Below are 12,351 nucleotides of genomic sequence, written 5' to 3' on the forward strand. Positions count from 1 at the left end.
CTCCTTTGCCCCATCTCATCACACTCCCTGCCTGCCTGGACCACGTTTTTGACATGAAGCAAGCTATGCTTTGACACCCTCCCCTCCCCGCTGCCCTGGCCTGGATAGCGGTTCATCACTGGCTGAGGACACCAGCCTCCAGAGCACCGGAGCACCTCCTCCTCATGAAATATTGATACAAGCCTTTGCCTCTCCATACCCATCAACTCCCTGCCCCTCTCCCTGCCTCTCCTCACACCAACTGTGTTTGTCAATTACCTCTTCATCTAGCCTTTCTTTTCAAAAATTCTTTTTCATCTTGCAGAAGCATTTTATGTTTTCTTTTCTTCCCAGGGAGGGGAGCAGGAGAGATGGCATGCAGGGAGGGCACTACCCCAGTCGCTGCTAGAAATACAAAGGCAGCTTGTGCACGGCACGGCTCTTAATGGGCTGCACTCTGGGACTTTGGGGCCTGTCCTCAGTGATGAGAGAGAGACGTGCAGTTCCCTCGCAGCGGAGAACACTGCAAGGGCAGTGATTCCCGTTTAAGGGGAGGAGGGAAGGTTTGAGACAATTTGTCCAGAAGGCATAGAGTGACTCCAACCAAACCCAGCTCCCCTCTCCTCCTACTGCACTGGAGCCAGCTGTGTGCCTTCCTGGGGTTTTCCTCCTCCTGTCCCACGCATCTGGTGAGCTCTCCCAGGAGGCATCATCATTAAGTGTCAATGTGGGAATGAACATGAGAGCCGTTAATTGGCTTACTTGTATAAACAGCCTGGTTTGAGCTGGCAGAGGAGTTTGGACCCTGTATCTTGAGCACCCAGCACCAGCTTTTGCTGAAGTTGTGGGGGGAGTGGGTCTGTGAGACCCTGTTCCAGATGCATCACTAGATGGAGTCAAAGACCTGCCTTCTGCTGCAGCTCAACATGACCCAGAAGTCTCTGGTGATGGACAGGACAGCTCAGTTGCGGATGTATGGCAGGTATAGGGAACCCCCAGCCCCCACAGCGGGCAGAGAGCTGTGGTGGGGCAGGGTTTAAGACTCTCCCTTCCCTTGCCATAGGTCCTGGGTAAAGACAGCCCTGATAATTGACCTGTGTGTTTGGGAATAGATATAGCTCCCACTTGGCTGCGATGCAGGGCATCAAAAGGTTATGACAGCTTCCTGCCTGCCTGTGAGAGACAGAGTTTCCCCTCACTCATATGCATCCCCCTTTGTCTGCTATCCCAAATCCCAGTCAGGAATTCACTGTATGGGAGAAGAAGCTGCAACATACCCTCAACCCTTCCTTTTAGCAGCATGTGCTACCTGATGGGTACTGTGTCCACTGCCACACATCTGGCGGTTTCACCATCCACCATCCAGTTTCCTCAAACCTTTAGCAAACACTTTTCAGGGAGGTGACTCCAGCACGAAATAAGAGACAAAGTGCTCTTTTGGGTCGGGTGCACACCTGAAACAGAAAAATGAGCTTTGCAAAGTATGGAGGGCGTCTGCCAGCTGAGGACAAGAAGGAGACAAGTTGTGGGGGTATTGTCTCCCAAGGAAGATGAAGTTAATCTGTATGCCAAGGAGGGGGAGGGATTTGCAAGTGGGAAAGCGGGGCGGGGGGATGCCTCAGGAAGAGTTAGTTGGGATCTGTGAAAAAAAGGGTGCAAAAAGCAGGTGGGACTTCACACCTCATGGGATCAAGGCTGGGGTGTTTATATCAGCCCATCTTGCCTGGATTTTATTCTGGTGATGAACGTGTTCTGAAAACAAACAGAACATTGAGGAAGAAACTTGTGGAGCGAATGACTGTTTTTTTGGTTGCTAAGCCATCTGTTCTGCTCCAGCAGCTCACTGAGGGCTCCGCCGTCGCTTTCGATCTGCATGCATGTGTTTTTGTGTGGGTGGCTGGCGCTGGCTGGCATGGCAGGAGGGATTATCAGGGCGGAGGGGAGGATGTGTGTATGCTGGAGAACTCAGATGCTTTGAGCAAATTTCCTTGGGAAGGGAGGAGGAAAGTTGGCTGTGGCAGTGTATGCAAACATACATGGCAGAGGCCAAGCCTGGGAGTCTGTGTGTGGGGGGGCTGTGCTTTCTGTGTGCATGTAAGGTGTGTGTGCGTGTGTCTGGGTGTCTAGGATCACCGGCACAGAGCTGGGTTTACATCAGGATAAGGGACCACACCTCCACCGCTCTGCAGCTGCAGGGCTGGTCAGTGCATTGCAAACCTGCCTGCAGGTGGGGGCAAAGATGTGTCTTTGTGCATGTCAAGGAGGAGCAGTGAAATGACACTCGTGGAGAATGTGTGTAGGTGGGCAACAGCAGTGTGTCACCCAGCGGGCTGAGAGGCGAGGTGGAGGTGTGAGCCAGTGGGAGGAGGGTGCTGCGTGGCACACGCTGCAAGCGATGTGGCTAAAGTGCAGGAGGAGATGAAGCCCATGCATGTGGAGTTTATGGCCACCTCATCAATGTTCAGGAACCCAGCTTTCCCATCCTTATGCCTGTCCAGCCCACAGCAGTCTCCTCCTCCTCCGCCATGCAGCCCCTGCAGCCCCAGTTGTGCTGCAGTGATGAAGGATGGTGAAGGCTAATGACTTCTGCATATTGATTACCCTGAACCAGGCTGTGGAGATCTTCTGTCCCCACACCCTTTCCTATCCCTGCCCTCACTCTGATCCTTCCTCGCTCCTTGCCAGACAAGGCAGGGTTGCCATAGCAGCTGACAACTTCCACTGTCTTACCTCTCAGGAGGACAGGCAGCAGCCGTAAAAAAGATGGGTTGTAGGAAGAAACCTATGGCCTGTTTGTGTCCTTGTCTCCTAGGAACAGCAGCTGGGACTCCTTTGGTAACCTTCTGAGGCTGGTGGTAGTCACCTCAGAGCATCCAGGTGTCATACTGAGGGAGAGCTGCTAGTGCAGTGGGTGTGCGTGGTGCTCCTCACCCACACCCAGTCTTGTCCAGCTGCTGGGTTGGGTTCAGTGGTGCCCCTTTTTGAAAGCTAAACTGTGCTACGACAGCATTAAATAAAGAAGGGGTCTCCAGACCACTCCTAACTGGCAGTGCAGATATCCTCTGCACTGAATCGTACCTCTTCAGGAATCTTCATTCCTCTCTCTCCCTGTCACACAGACATGCTGCTGCACTGCAGAAGCAAATAGGGCATCAGGTTCTACCCCAGAAGCAGCTGCATTAAAAGGTGAGCTGAATGCCACCTCTATCTGCTCTAAGAAGCATCATTTAGGGAACGCACTCAATTGGTAGCAGTAAGAGAGTTGGTGTTGCTTTGTACAACAGTTGGTGTCCTCTGAAAAGATGGCACTCCATTTTGGGGATAATATTTTATATTTATATGTTTTTAAGCATTCCTTCCTTAGGACAAGATTCTAGATCTTTGATCCACCCCGAGATAGCCATTCTTATATTTTTACTGTGTCATTATGTCCTGGTGCCCCTTCTCAAACCTCTTTCATACAAACACTTCAATGGCCTTTATTTGTGTGACTCAGGGCCTTTATACGGAATGCTCCCTGCACCCAAAAACCCCAAACATCATGATCCCCCACCCCCAACAAAAAAAAACAACCCAAGACCTTCAGATTAAGAAGCATCACAGCCCTGTGGTATCTGGGACATCTTAGCTCTGTCATAGACCTGTGGGGCAAATCACACCCTTCTCCTTCAGCTTTAAGATAATGGTGGCAATGCTGCCTGCCCATCCGCTACCCTCAGGGTCCCAGGCTTGTGGATGGGGTATTATTGCATGCACTCAGCTCCTCCCTGCCTCCTTTGAGCAGTGGTCTCTTGGTGCTGCTGGAGACAGACAACAAAGAAATAAGTGTAGTGTCTAGTGACAGCACATCAGTGCTCAAGGCTGAGCTAACCTCAGTGGTTAGCGACCCAAAAAGGTGAGTGAAATTCTCCAGAGCCAAGGTGTCTGGCCAAGAGTCCAGGCGAGCAGGCAGTTGGGCATGATCGACACAATCATGGTAACAGCAGCAACAGAATCTCCTGCAATCCTTGCTACAGCTGTCCCCAGATTAGATACTCCCTCCACTTCGAATGACCACAGAAGTTCTGCTTTCAGAGCGGAGGTACCTTTGCACAGTTGCATCACAAACATCTGGGCATGGAACTGCAGGTGATGTTGCAAGCAGAGCGGCCACTGGGACAGAGGCAACCCTCACTTGAAGGTTAGCACAGTTTCTCATTTTCATGTGTCAGGACAGAGAAAGGAGGCCCTGGAGAGGGGATCTATACCACTTGTGAGCTGTGTCACTCTTGGGAATCCAGGCAGAATAATAGGGGAGAGCACAAATCGATAGTGTTAATGGGTGGCCTTGCCGACTTCACCACCAGAGACAGGGACATAGAATTAGATTTAGCAGAAAGCAGTAAGCGAATAAAATAAGTGGGTTCTGCTGACAGAGAGAGGAGGGGAAAATGGAAGAAGAGTTTGGAAGAAGGAAAGTCATGAGAAATGGAGCGAGGTGAGGCATGTGAGCGTGATGGGTTCTTTGTTTAAATGGGAAGTGTGGTAATCTCCCCATGTTTAGGTGGTGTTTGAGAGAACCTGATTGGGATGTATTAGAAAATAAAAATGCTCTAATTGAAAGCAAGTGGAGGCAATTTGTATCAATAATGGGAGAAATCATCAAATAATGGAATTGTTTAAAATCTATTAGTTTGCTCCATGCAGTGAGAGGAAGGGGTTGATTATCTTGCAATAGAACATATTAAAAGGAGAGCCCAGCCTACTGGTCCCCTATGCAGATTAAAGATGTAATTTATTGAAGCAATTTATTTCTGTTGGGAAGAAGGGGGAAAAATGGAAAAATATGATAAGAGCTGCAATCAAGTCTTGGATTCTTAATTTGAAGACCTACCTCTTATCTGCCTTCTTTCAATCATTAGAAAAAAATTGCTCATTCCTTCGTTGGGTTTAAAGCTGCAGGAGCAGACAGGGTGGCTGGGAAAAAAAATAAGATCTCATGAGGAGGCCTGTTACTCACCTCTTGAGGTTTATATTAATGACAGCAGTTGCTTGAAATCCAAAGCAAATCAACCTTGGGCTGCCTGGAGTAGCAGCAGGTAGAGCTTAGAGGTCAGCACCAAGGTGCTGTCTATCTATTCCTTCCTGAGGACAAAAGGAACGTGTTGCTAAACTGGAGATTAATTCAGAGTTGCTTAATTCATTCATTCTGTTTGTCTGTGTCTGTGTTAATCTGGCCCTTACAAACCACGGCAAGGGAATGGCAAATGACTCTAGTATTCACACTTACAGTCCCTTCCAATCAATGGAAATTTAGGTGCCTAAATAGGAATTAGGCACTTAGTGGTGTGCCTGATTCTGGAGCTCTCCCTTGTCCCATGATTTGCCTGGCATGCCCACTGAAAAGGCTTTGCAGGCTGGTGCTTTTGCTGTTCTTTGGTTTTCTCAGATCCCTTCTTGCCCATTTTCTCCTGGCTCTGTTGTGACCCCCTGACCCAGTATCATCACAAGGGTCTGACAGGACTCCACAACCCTTCCTGCCTTCTCCTTGCTTGCATCATCTGCTCATGGTCTTTGCGTTGCTGTATCCAGACATCTCTCACCCATCAGCCTCACCTTGTACCTCCACATTGATCTTGGCTTGTAGGCAATAGGGCATGAAGTCCTGCCACTCTCAAGTATCCTCCAGCAATCCAGACCCAACCATTCTTCCTTCCAACCTCACCATCAGAAGCTGTCAGAAGAGTGCCATTATAAGGGATGGAGTGAGGGAAGAGAACAATCGAAGACAAGGAGATGGTCTCACAACAATCTCAGTACTGAGGACAAAACAAGGGGACAAAGAGGCCAGGCAGCAACAGTCCTCACTCTACTCTCCATCCTTCTCTGTCCTCCAGGTCTGATCTTACATGCTGTTCTTAGGCAGGCTGTGGCTTGGGGGAGGAAAATTTCTGGCCTGTCCCAGGGGACTTGAACATATCCATATCTAGAAGAAGCAGTTCCAGCCTTTTTGCAATCCCAGGGATTTTTCTGCTTGGTGCCTGAACACTATATTGATAGGAGACATTGCAAATACTAGCTCATTCTCCTAAGATAAATAGCTGGATTCTGCCTTGAAAAACAATAGACAGGGTAAAATGGAGACATCAAATAGAAATTTCAGATGTTTTAAAAAAACTATCTGAGGATTCAAGATGAACTTACTACTGCAAAGACCATGGCTAAGAGTCTTGTCTATGAGAATCTACTACATGCTGTAAAAAGGATAAAAGGTATAAAAATAAGGACTAGAGGTATGGTTGGAGTGGGGCTAAAACAGGAAAGCCAAAACAAAATGTGTGCTGCCAGGAGATCTGTGCTGAGAGGAAGTTCGTGCTGTGGGCCAGAGCTGGGGTCTTAGTCCCAGCCTGTACCAGAAAGCAGGGTTAGGGTTCATCTCGAGAGATATCCTAGAGTTGCCGTTGTATTGGGGCTGGGATGGAGCTGCCAAAGCAGTGTGTTCTGCCAAGAGATCTCTATATGAGATAATGACTTTTCACACCTATGCTTTGCTACAGAATTATTTTTACATCATAACACCTTTTAAAGACTTTGTCTTTCTAGGTGCTTTGATGAACATTTATCTCCTGTATTCAAGCTTCCAATCAATTCTTCTTCTTCCGTGTCGCTGGTCCTTTCAGACTTCTGCTCATGCCTCTGTGCCTTAACACCTGTTGATTTCTTTTCTTTCTTTGTGCTTCTTTCTTTTACCTCTACACTGCATAGGGACAATGTGACAATATAATCTCCCTGCAGGGAGGAAACTTTTATTTCCTCTTTTTCTCACTGTAAGTGAGAGTCTCCTTAGTATATCCTATTAAGGTGGGTCCCAGACAGAGAGTGTCTCCCCACCTTCAAGAAAACCCAGTCTGTGGGCTTTTTTTTCCACTTTCTAGCATAGCTACAAACTCTTTAACAATCTGTCCAGCATCTTTCTGGACGGGGGTCACTCAAGCACTTTTGCGTGTTCTACTACTTCTCCAGGTACAGTGATTGACAGCCACTTTGATTCAAACTCAGTGAAATACAACAGTTCAGAGACCAAAAAATTAAACAAACTTCAGGCTAAGGCTTGTCTTTCTGAAAAGATTTTCCCATCATTAATTTACTTAAACTGGGAGCAACAGCAAAGGTAAAAATAACTCAGCCATGCTTTTGAGGCCACACCAGATTATTGGTGAGTAGATGGAAGCAGCTCTGTCAGCTACATTTTTGTACTTTGGATTCAGTAGCCATACAGCTTCATACCAGTATGCTGATAGACTGTGCATATACAAACTTCATCATAGACACACAGTAGAACGTAACTGTATAACTGCTGCCACCCCCTCCAATCACAACTGCAGTAACCAACACATTCAGGGCATGGCATTCAGTGGTACTAATTAGTGTCAGGGCCCTGAGTGAACTAACGAGCCTTAACTGCCCTGACCAATCTCACCTGGGGCTTCCACCCACACATCCTCTACCCATGGCCCCGGAGGTCTATTTAAGCTCAGCCCAAGGCACCCACTTTTGGTGTGTTGTAGTTGTGTTGCTCCTGAATGGATCTGAGATCTGTTTAATCTTCTTGGTTTACCTAAGTTTGTTAATAGACCTTGTTGCTATCACTAGCCCCGCTCAAGTAGTGTTGTGTGGGATCGCTGCCTTGCCCATACTTATGTTACCCTTGGCTCCTGACTCATCCTTTTTCATGGAGCAGTCCTGCTCTTGTTGCTCCCGGACAACTAGCATTCATCTTTCTTTCCAGCGATAATAAATATGTATTTGCCACTCTTACCTGTCTGGTGAGGACAGTATCACCTGAAAATAAGACAGGAGAGAAAACTGCCAGTATTATAGGGTAATCAGAAGCACATTTATACTTGCTTTACTGCAAACAGGTGGGTATTTATTCTTTATGAACACAAACAATGATAAGTACACCATACTGTACTCCCACCAAATTCTTTCTCCATCATTAAGCACATGCCCACAAACATGATCCCCAATACTTCCCCACTGAGGTAACATAATGACTGTAGTGTACTGTGCTGATCTTGGCTTGCTACGTGTACCGGGTAACTCTTGCCTTGTTTTTCCTTTTCTCTGAACCAATGTGGGTGGGAGGGGAAAAGAAGATGGATCCTGATATCAAGACTAGGAGGTAGATCAAAATGACTGTGGGTGAAGGCACATGGGTCTGTAGCAGCCTTTGACATTTCTTGGTTACACATATGCATTGGTGCTCATAGTCACCCAGCCAAAATGGGAATCTTGATGTAATCTTCCTCCTGTCTCTGATGTTTCACAGCTGCACAGCCAAACAGTGCAGAACAAACCGCACTGTTCCCAAAATCATTCCCTTTCTTTGCCTGAGTCACTTAAAACCATCTCCCCAGAAAGTCCTTCGCAGAAAGCACTTTTCTTCCTTGTCCTTCTCTTCCCTTCCCTTTTCCCAAAGACTCTTCAATGCCTAGAAGACTCTGAAGGGCCCATGGGCACAGCCCTTTGGGGTTACATCTATACTGAACACATCCAGGACAGTCTGAGCACTGTTCTCAGGCTGTCCACACTGCAATTGTTAGCCCACTCCTAAGCATGGCTGTGGCTTGTGCAAATCAGCAATCTGCTATATGAGGTTCATGCCTGGCTTGAGGGAGAGCCAATGCCAAGGGTCAAAGGGTCATTATATGGCCTCCTGTTCGTAGAGGAGACTAGAGTTTAACTATCTGAGCATAAGCTGTTTCAGGACACTTGGATTTGGCAAGTAGTAGGTTGAGTCTATGGCAGCTTGACCAATGCATAGAGGGCCAGCTCCATCTGCTAACCTGGTCAGAGACATCCAGAGCAAATCCTATTCATTTTCCTCACCTCTGTTCACTCCCTGCAGAGGAGTACCAACCATTCTGCTTTTGGATGCTCAGTAGCCCAAGCTAGTGGAGGGATGGCAGAGATGGCTTTGACAACTCATTTGCACAGTGCCTGAAAAACAAATCTTGGCAGGGATTCTGCTGACCCCTGCAATGCAGCCAAGAGGGAATGCCAGAATCTGTATTTCAAACTTTCTCCTTCCTTTGCTCCACTTAGTGTTTCATATCTGTTTCTTGGAGGCAGAAGACAGTAAGTCTTGCCTTCTGTCCTTTGCTAGGTATGTGTCTGGGTGTGGGTCCATGTCCATTGCATAGGGAGTCACTTTCCTTGAGATACAAAAATCCTTGAAAAGGAGTGGAGTGAAAGACGGCAATGACAGATTTGTTGAAGAAGGGGGTTGAACCTGAGATAACTGATGTTGTCGGTACTGGGAACAGCAGTCAGGCTGGGCTGGGGAGACAAAAGGAGGGATAGTAGGGGCTGGGGCTAGGGATCAGGAAGGGAACAGTCCGTGTATCTCAGCTAATGCTCTCTGGCAGAGTAGCAACACTAATGGATATTAAAAGTGTCAGCTTCAAGATTTAGCAAAATGGTACCTCTCCTGATGCATCTCATCCTGGCACACAGAGCCCAGAGCAGAGGAGAAATTAGGGCCAACAGACTGTACGTGATGAGTACGGGGTTGCCCTTTCCTCTTGTCAGGGACCTGACTCCTGTGACTCCGCATCTCACAATGACAGTCCTGTGCAGTGCTGTTTGCTAACAGCATGCCTGTTTCTAGGTGGGAAGCCATTCTCCAACACCGATGCAGATCTGCTCTCCTCCTCTATGCCCAGTGGTGCCTTGCCCTTGCGAAGAACAAAGGGAGACATGTCCGTCCCTCAAAGGGAAGGAGGAAGCTTGGGTATGGAGCCATCTCCCCCTGCCCCATGGAGTGGAGTGAGGTGGAGACATGGTAGGAGTGGCTGGCTGCTGGCTGGAGCCTCTTTCCAGCCTGTCCTGGTGGCAGTACCATCCTCAGTCAGGTATGGCTTGCCTCTCTGCTTTGTGGCAGAGCACTGGCAAATGAGATATTGCCATTCCCCAGCCCTTGGAGACCCTCTGTGGAGAGGTGGTGAAAGGAAGGGATTCACCTGCCTTTCCTCACTGAGCAGATGGGAGACCGCTGCACACGGCGTACCAAAAGGAAAAAGGGAAAGACAGGAGCATTTAGGGAGAGGTGGAGCAATGTGCCCTTTGCTAGTTCCACCCCTGCTCCCCCTCAATCTTCCCTGCCCTCCCCTTGTATCTGTGGTGGGGGGGTTTTGGCACAGCAGTGGTGACAACTGGTGTCTGATTCGGGTGCTGGGAGGGAAGGCTAATGAAGGGGTAAGTATGACGCCCCAACCCTCTCCTGTTCATCGGGACACTAGGATTCACCCCTATCTATCCATACCCAGGCCTCACCCTCCAGGGTGCCAAAGAAAAGACCCAACTGAGTTTTGTCCTTCTACTGCTAAGCAGCTGCAGCCTGACAGAGTTGGACTCCATTTCCCTCCCAGGTTTTCTTGGCTGTGTTATGAGTTGATCCATCTTTTCGCCAAATGGCTGACCGCCACACTTCCAGCACTGGAGGCGGGTGCTCTTGTCACCCAGCCAGCTAGGGAGCATTGCCCCCGGGGCTCTGGCCAGTCAAGCTGTCAGTGACCCAAGCAATGCGGTTTTCCTTGCAAGCTTACTCACAGCTGAAGAGCAAACCGTCAAGTACCTTCCTGGCTTCCTCTGGGCTAGAAAGGAACAGTGTGCACAGAAACATGCCTCACACCTTCCTTGTGCTCATGCCCACCGTGTCAGAGGTGGCCACCCTAAATATTCCAAACTACGCTGACAAATCTTCCCTTACTATAACCCACTTCTCTTTCACTTCAATTCAGGCTTGTATTTTGGGTTGAGGGGGCTGGAGAGGGAGGGAGGCTAGCTCTGACTCTGCCACGATTGCCAAGCCCTGGGGTCAGATGGGCTTTTGGGTCATGCATCTTGATGGCAGATAAACCAAACCGGTGTGGCAGGGAGGTTCCCCAGAGGCAGCCTGACAGTTCCCTCCTACTCTCCCTGCCTACCTCCTCATTGCAGTGAAGGAGAAGCCACGCTAGCCAAGAGACAGCCAAGCACAATCCCACTGAAGAGCTCAGGAGAGAGTTAAGGAGTAATCATGGAAAGAGAGAGTGGGCAAAGCCTCAGAAAAGTGGAAAAGCAAGGGGGCAATAGGAAGGAAATTACGCATAGGTAGGAATCAGGTTGTCCAGAAAGTGAATCAAATTGTGATTGTGCTTATGATGAAGAAGATATCTGTGAGTCTGCGGTCCACCCTCTCACTTATGTGTATTAGGGTTATTTCCAGTAGCTCAAACAAGAATAACAGTGTCATTGCATGCAGGCACTGTGCAGCTGTAGTAACTGCCTTACCCCAAAGAGCTTGCAGCTCAGTAGATGAGGCATGGAGAACCCATGGAGAAGCAAAAGGGTTACTCCAGTATAATGTCCCATTTTATAGAGGCAACATAAGGAAAAGGTAAAGATGAAATAGCTAACCCCCAGCAACACTGGGAGGTCTGAGGCTCAGCCCTCCACAGGTGAATTTATTGCCTTCTAATTCAAGGTGAAGTCTTGGCCTTCAGGTGCTCAAGAATTAAGGGAGTGAAAACTCCTTCTTGTTTTTAAGAGAGTTTCTGGAGAGGCTGTTGGGCCCTAGTTCCTCCTGGCAGTCAAAACCTCTCTTGATGATGAGGTGGTTTCCTCCTGCCTCATATTCTATGCTCTGATGAGTGGCCAATACATGTTCAGGCTAAAATGATCAGGCAAAGTGGGAGTCCACAGGAACACCGCTAAATAAATGTGAACACTGGCTGCTCTGGTGCCTCTGTGGATCTGCCTGCTTTCTTCTCACTTTTTCCTTAATTTGTTCTTCCTTGCTAAACTTCTCTTTCAGTCCTAATTTTGTCCATACTCATCCTTTCCATCCTGGGCTCCCAGCAGACCCATACTCCAGGTCTAAGCAGGTTCCCCAACCCTTGAGCTGCACCCCAGAGTCAGCTTTGTTGCACAGAGACCACTGCAGTGCCTGAGGTGAAGAACTGATCCAAAACACACTGAGAGAGTAAGGCAGGAACAGATGTATTAATCAGGCTTCTCCTCAGTTATGCAAGCCTTGCCACCACCTCTCCCTGATGCATAGGCATCTCAGGCCCTTGCCCTTTATATGTTCTCCCTGCTGCAAAGTCTGGGTCTCACCAATAGATTTGGGTGGCTGTGAGTTAACCAGGCCATGGGGTTTGGGAGGGAGCCCCAGGCCTTCCCTGCCCTCACCCCTTCTGGGCAGCTGCAGAGCTGGGCAGGTAGCACACAGCCTTGGAGTCCCATGGAACATGGGAAGGAGGGTTCACTCTCACATCCACCCTTATTTATCATGTTGTTTCCTTCCTTTTAGGTATTACAGCCTGAAATGGGTGGAGGGTGGTGTGG

The sequence above is a fragment of the Ciconia boyciana genome, chromosome 1 (genome assembly GCF_034638445.1).
Source record: "Ciconia boyciana chromosome 1, ASM3463844v1, whole genome shotgun sequence".
In the NCBI taxonomy this organism is placed as follows: domain Eukaryota; kingdom Metazoa; phylum Chordata; class Aves; order Ciconiiformes; family Ciconiidae; genus Ciconia; species Ciconia boyciana.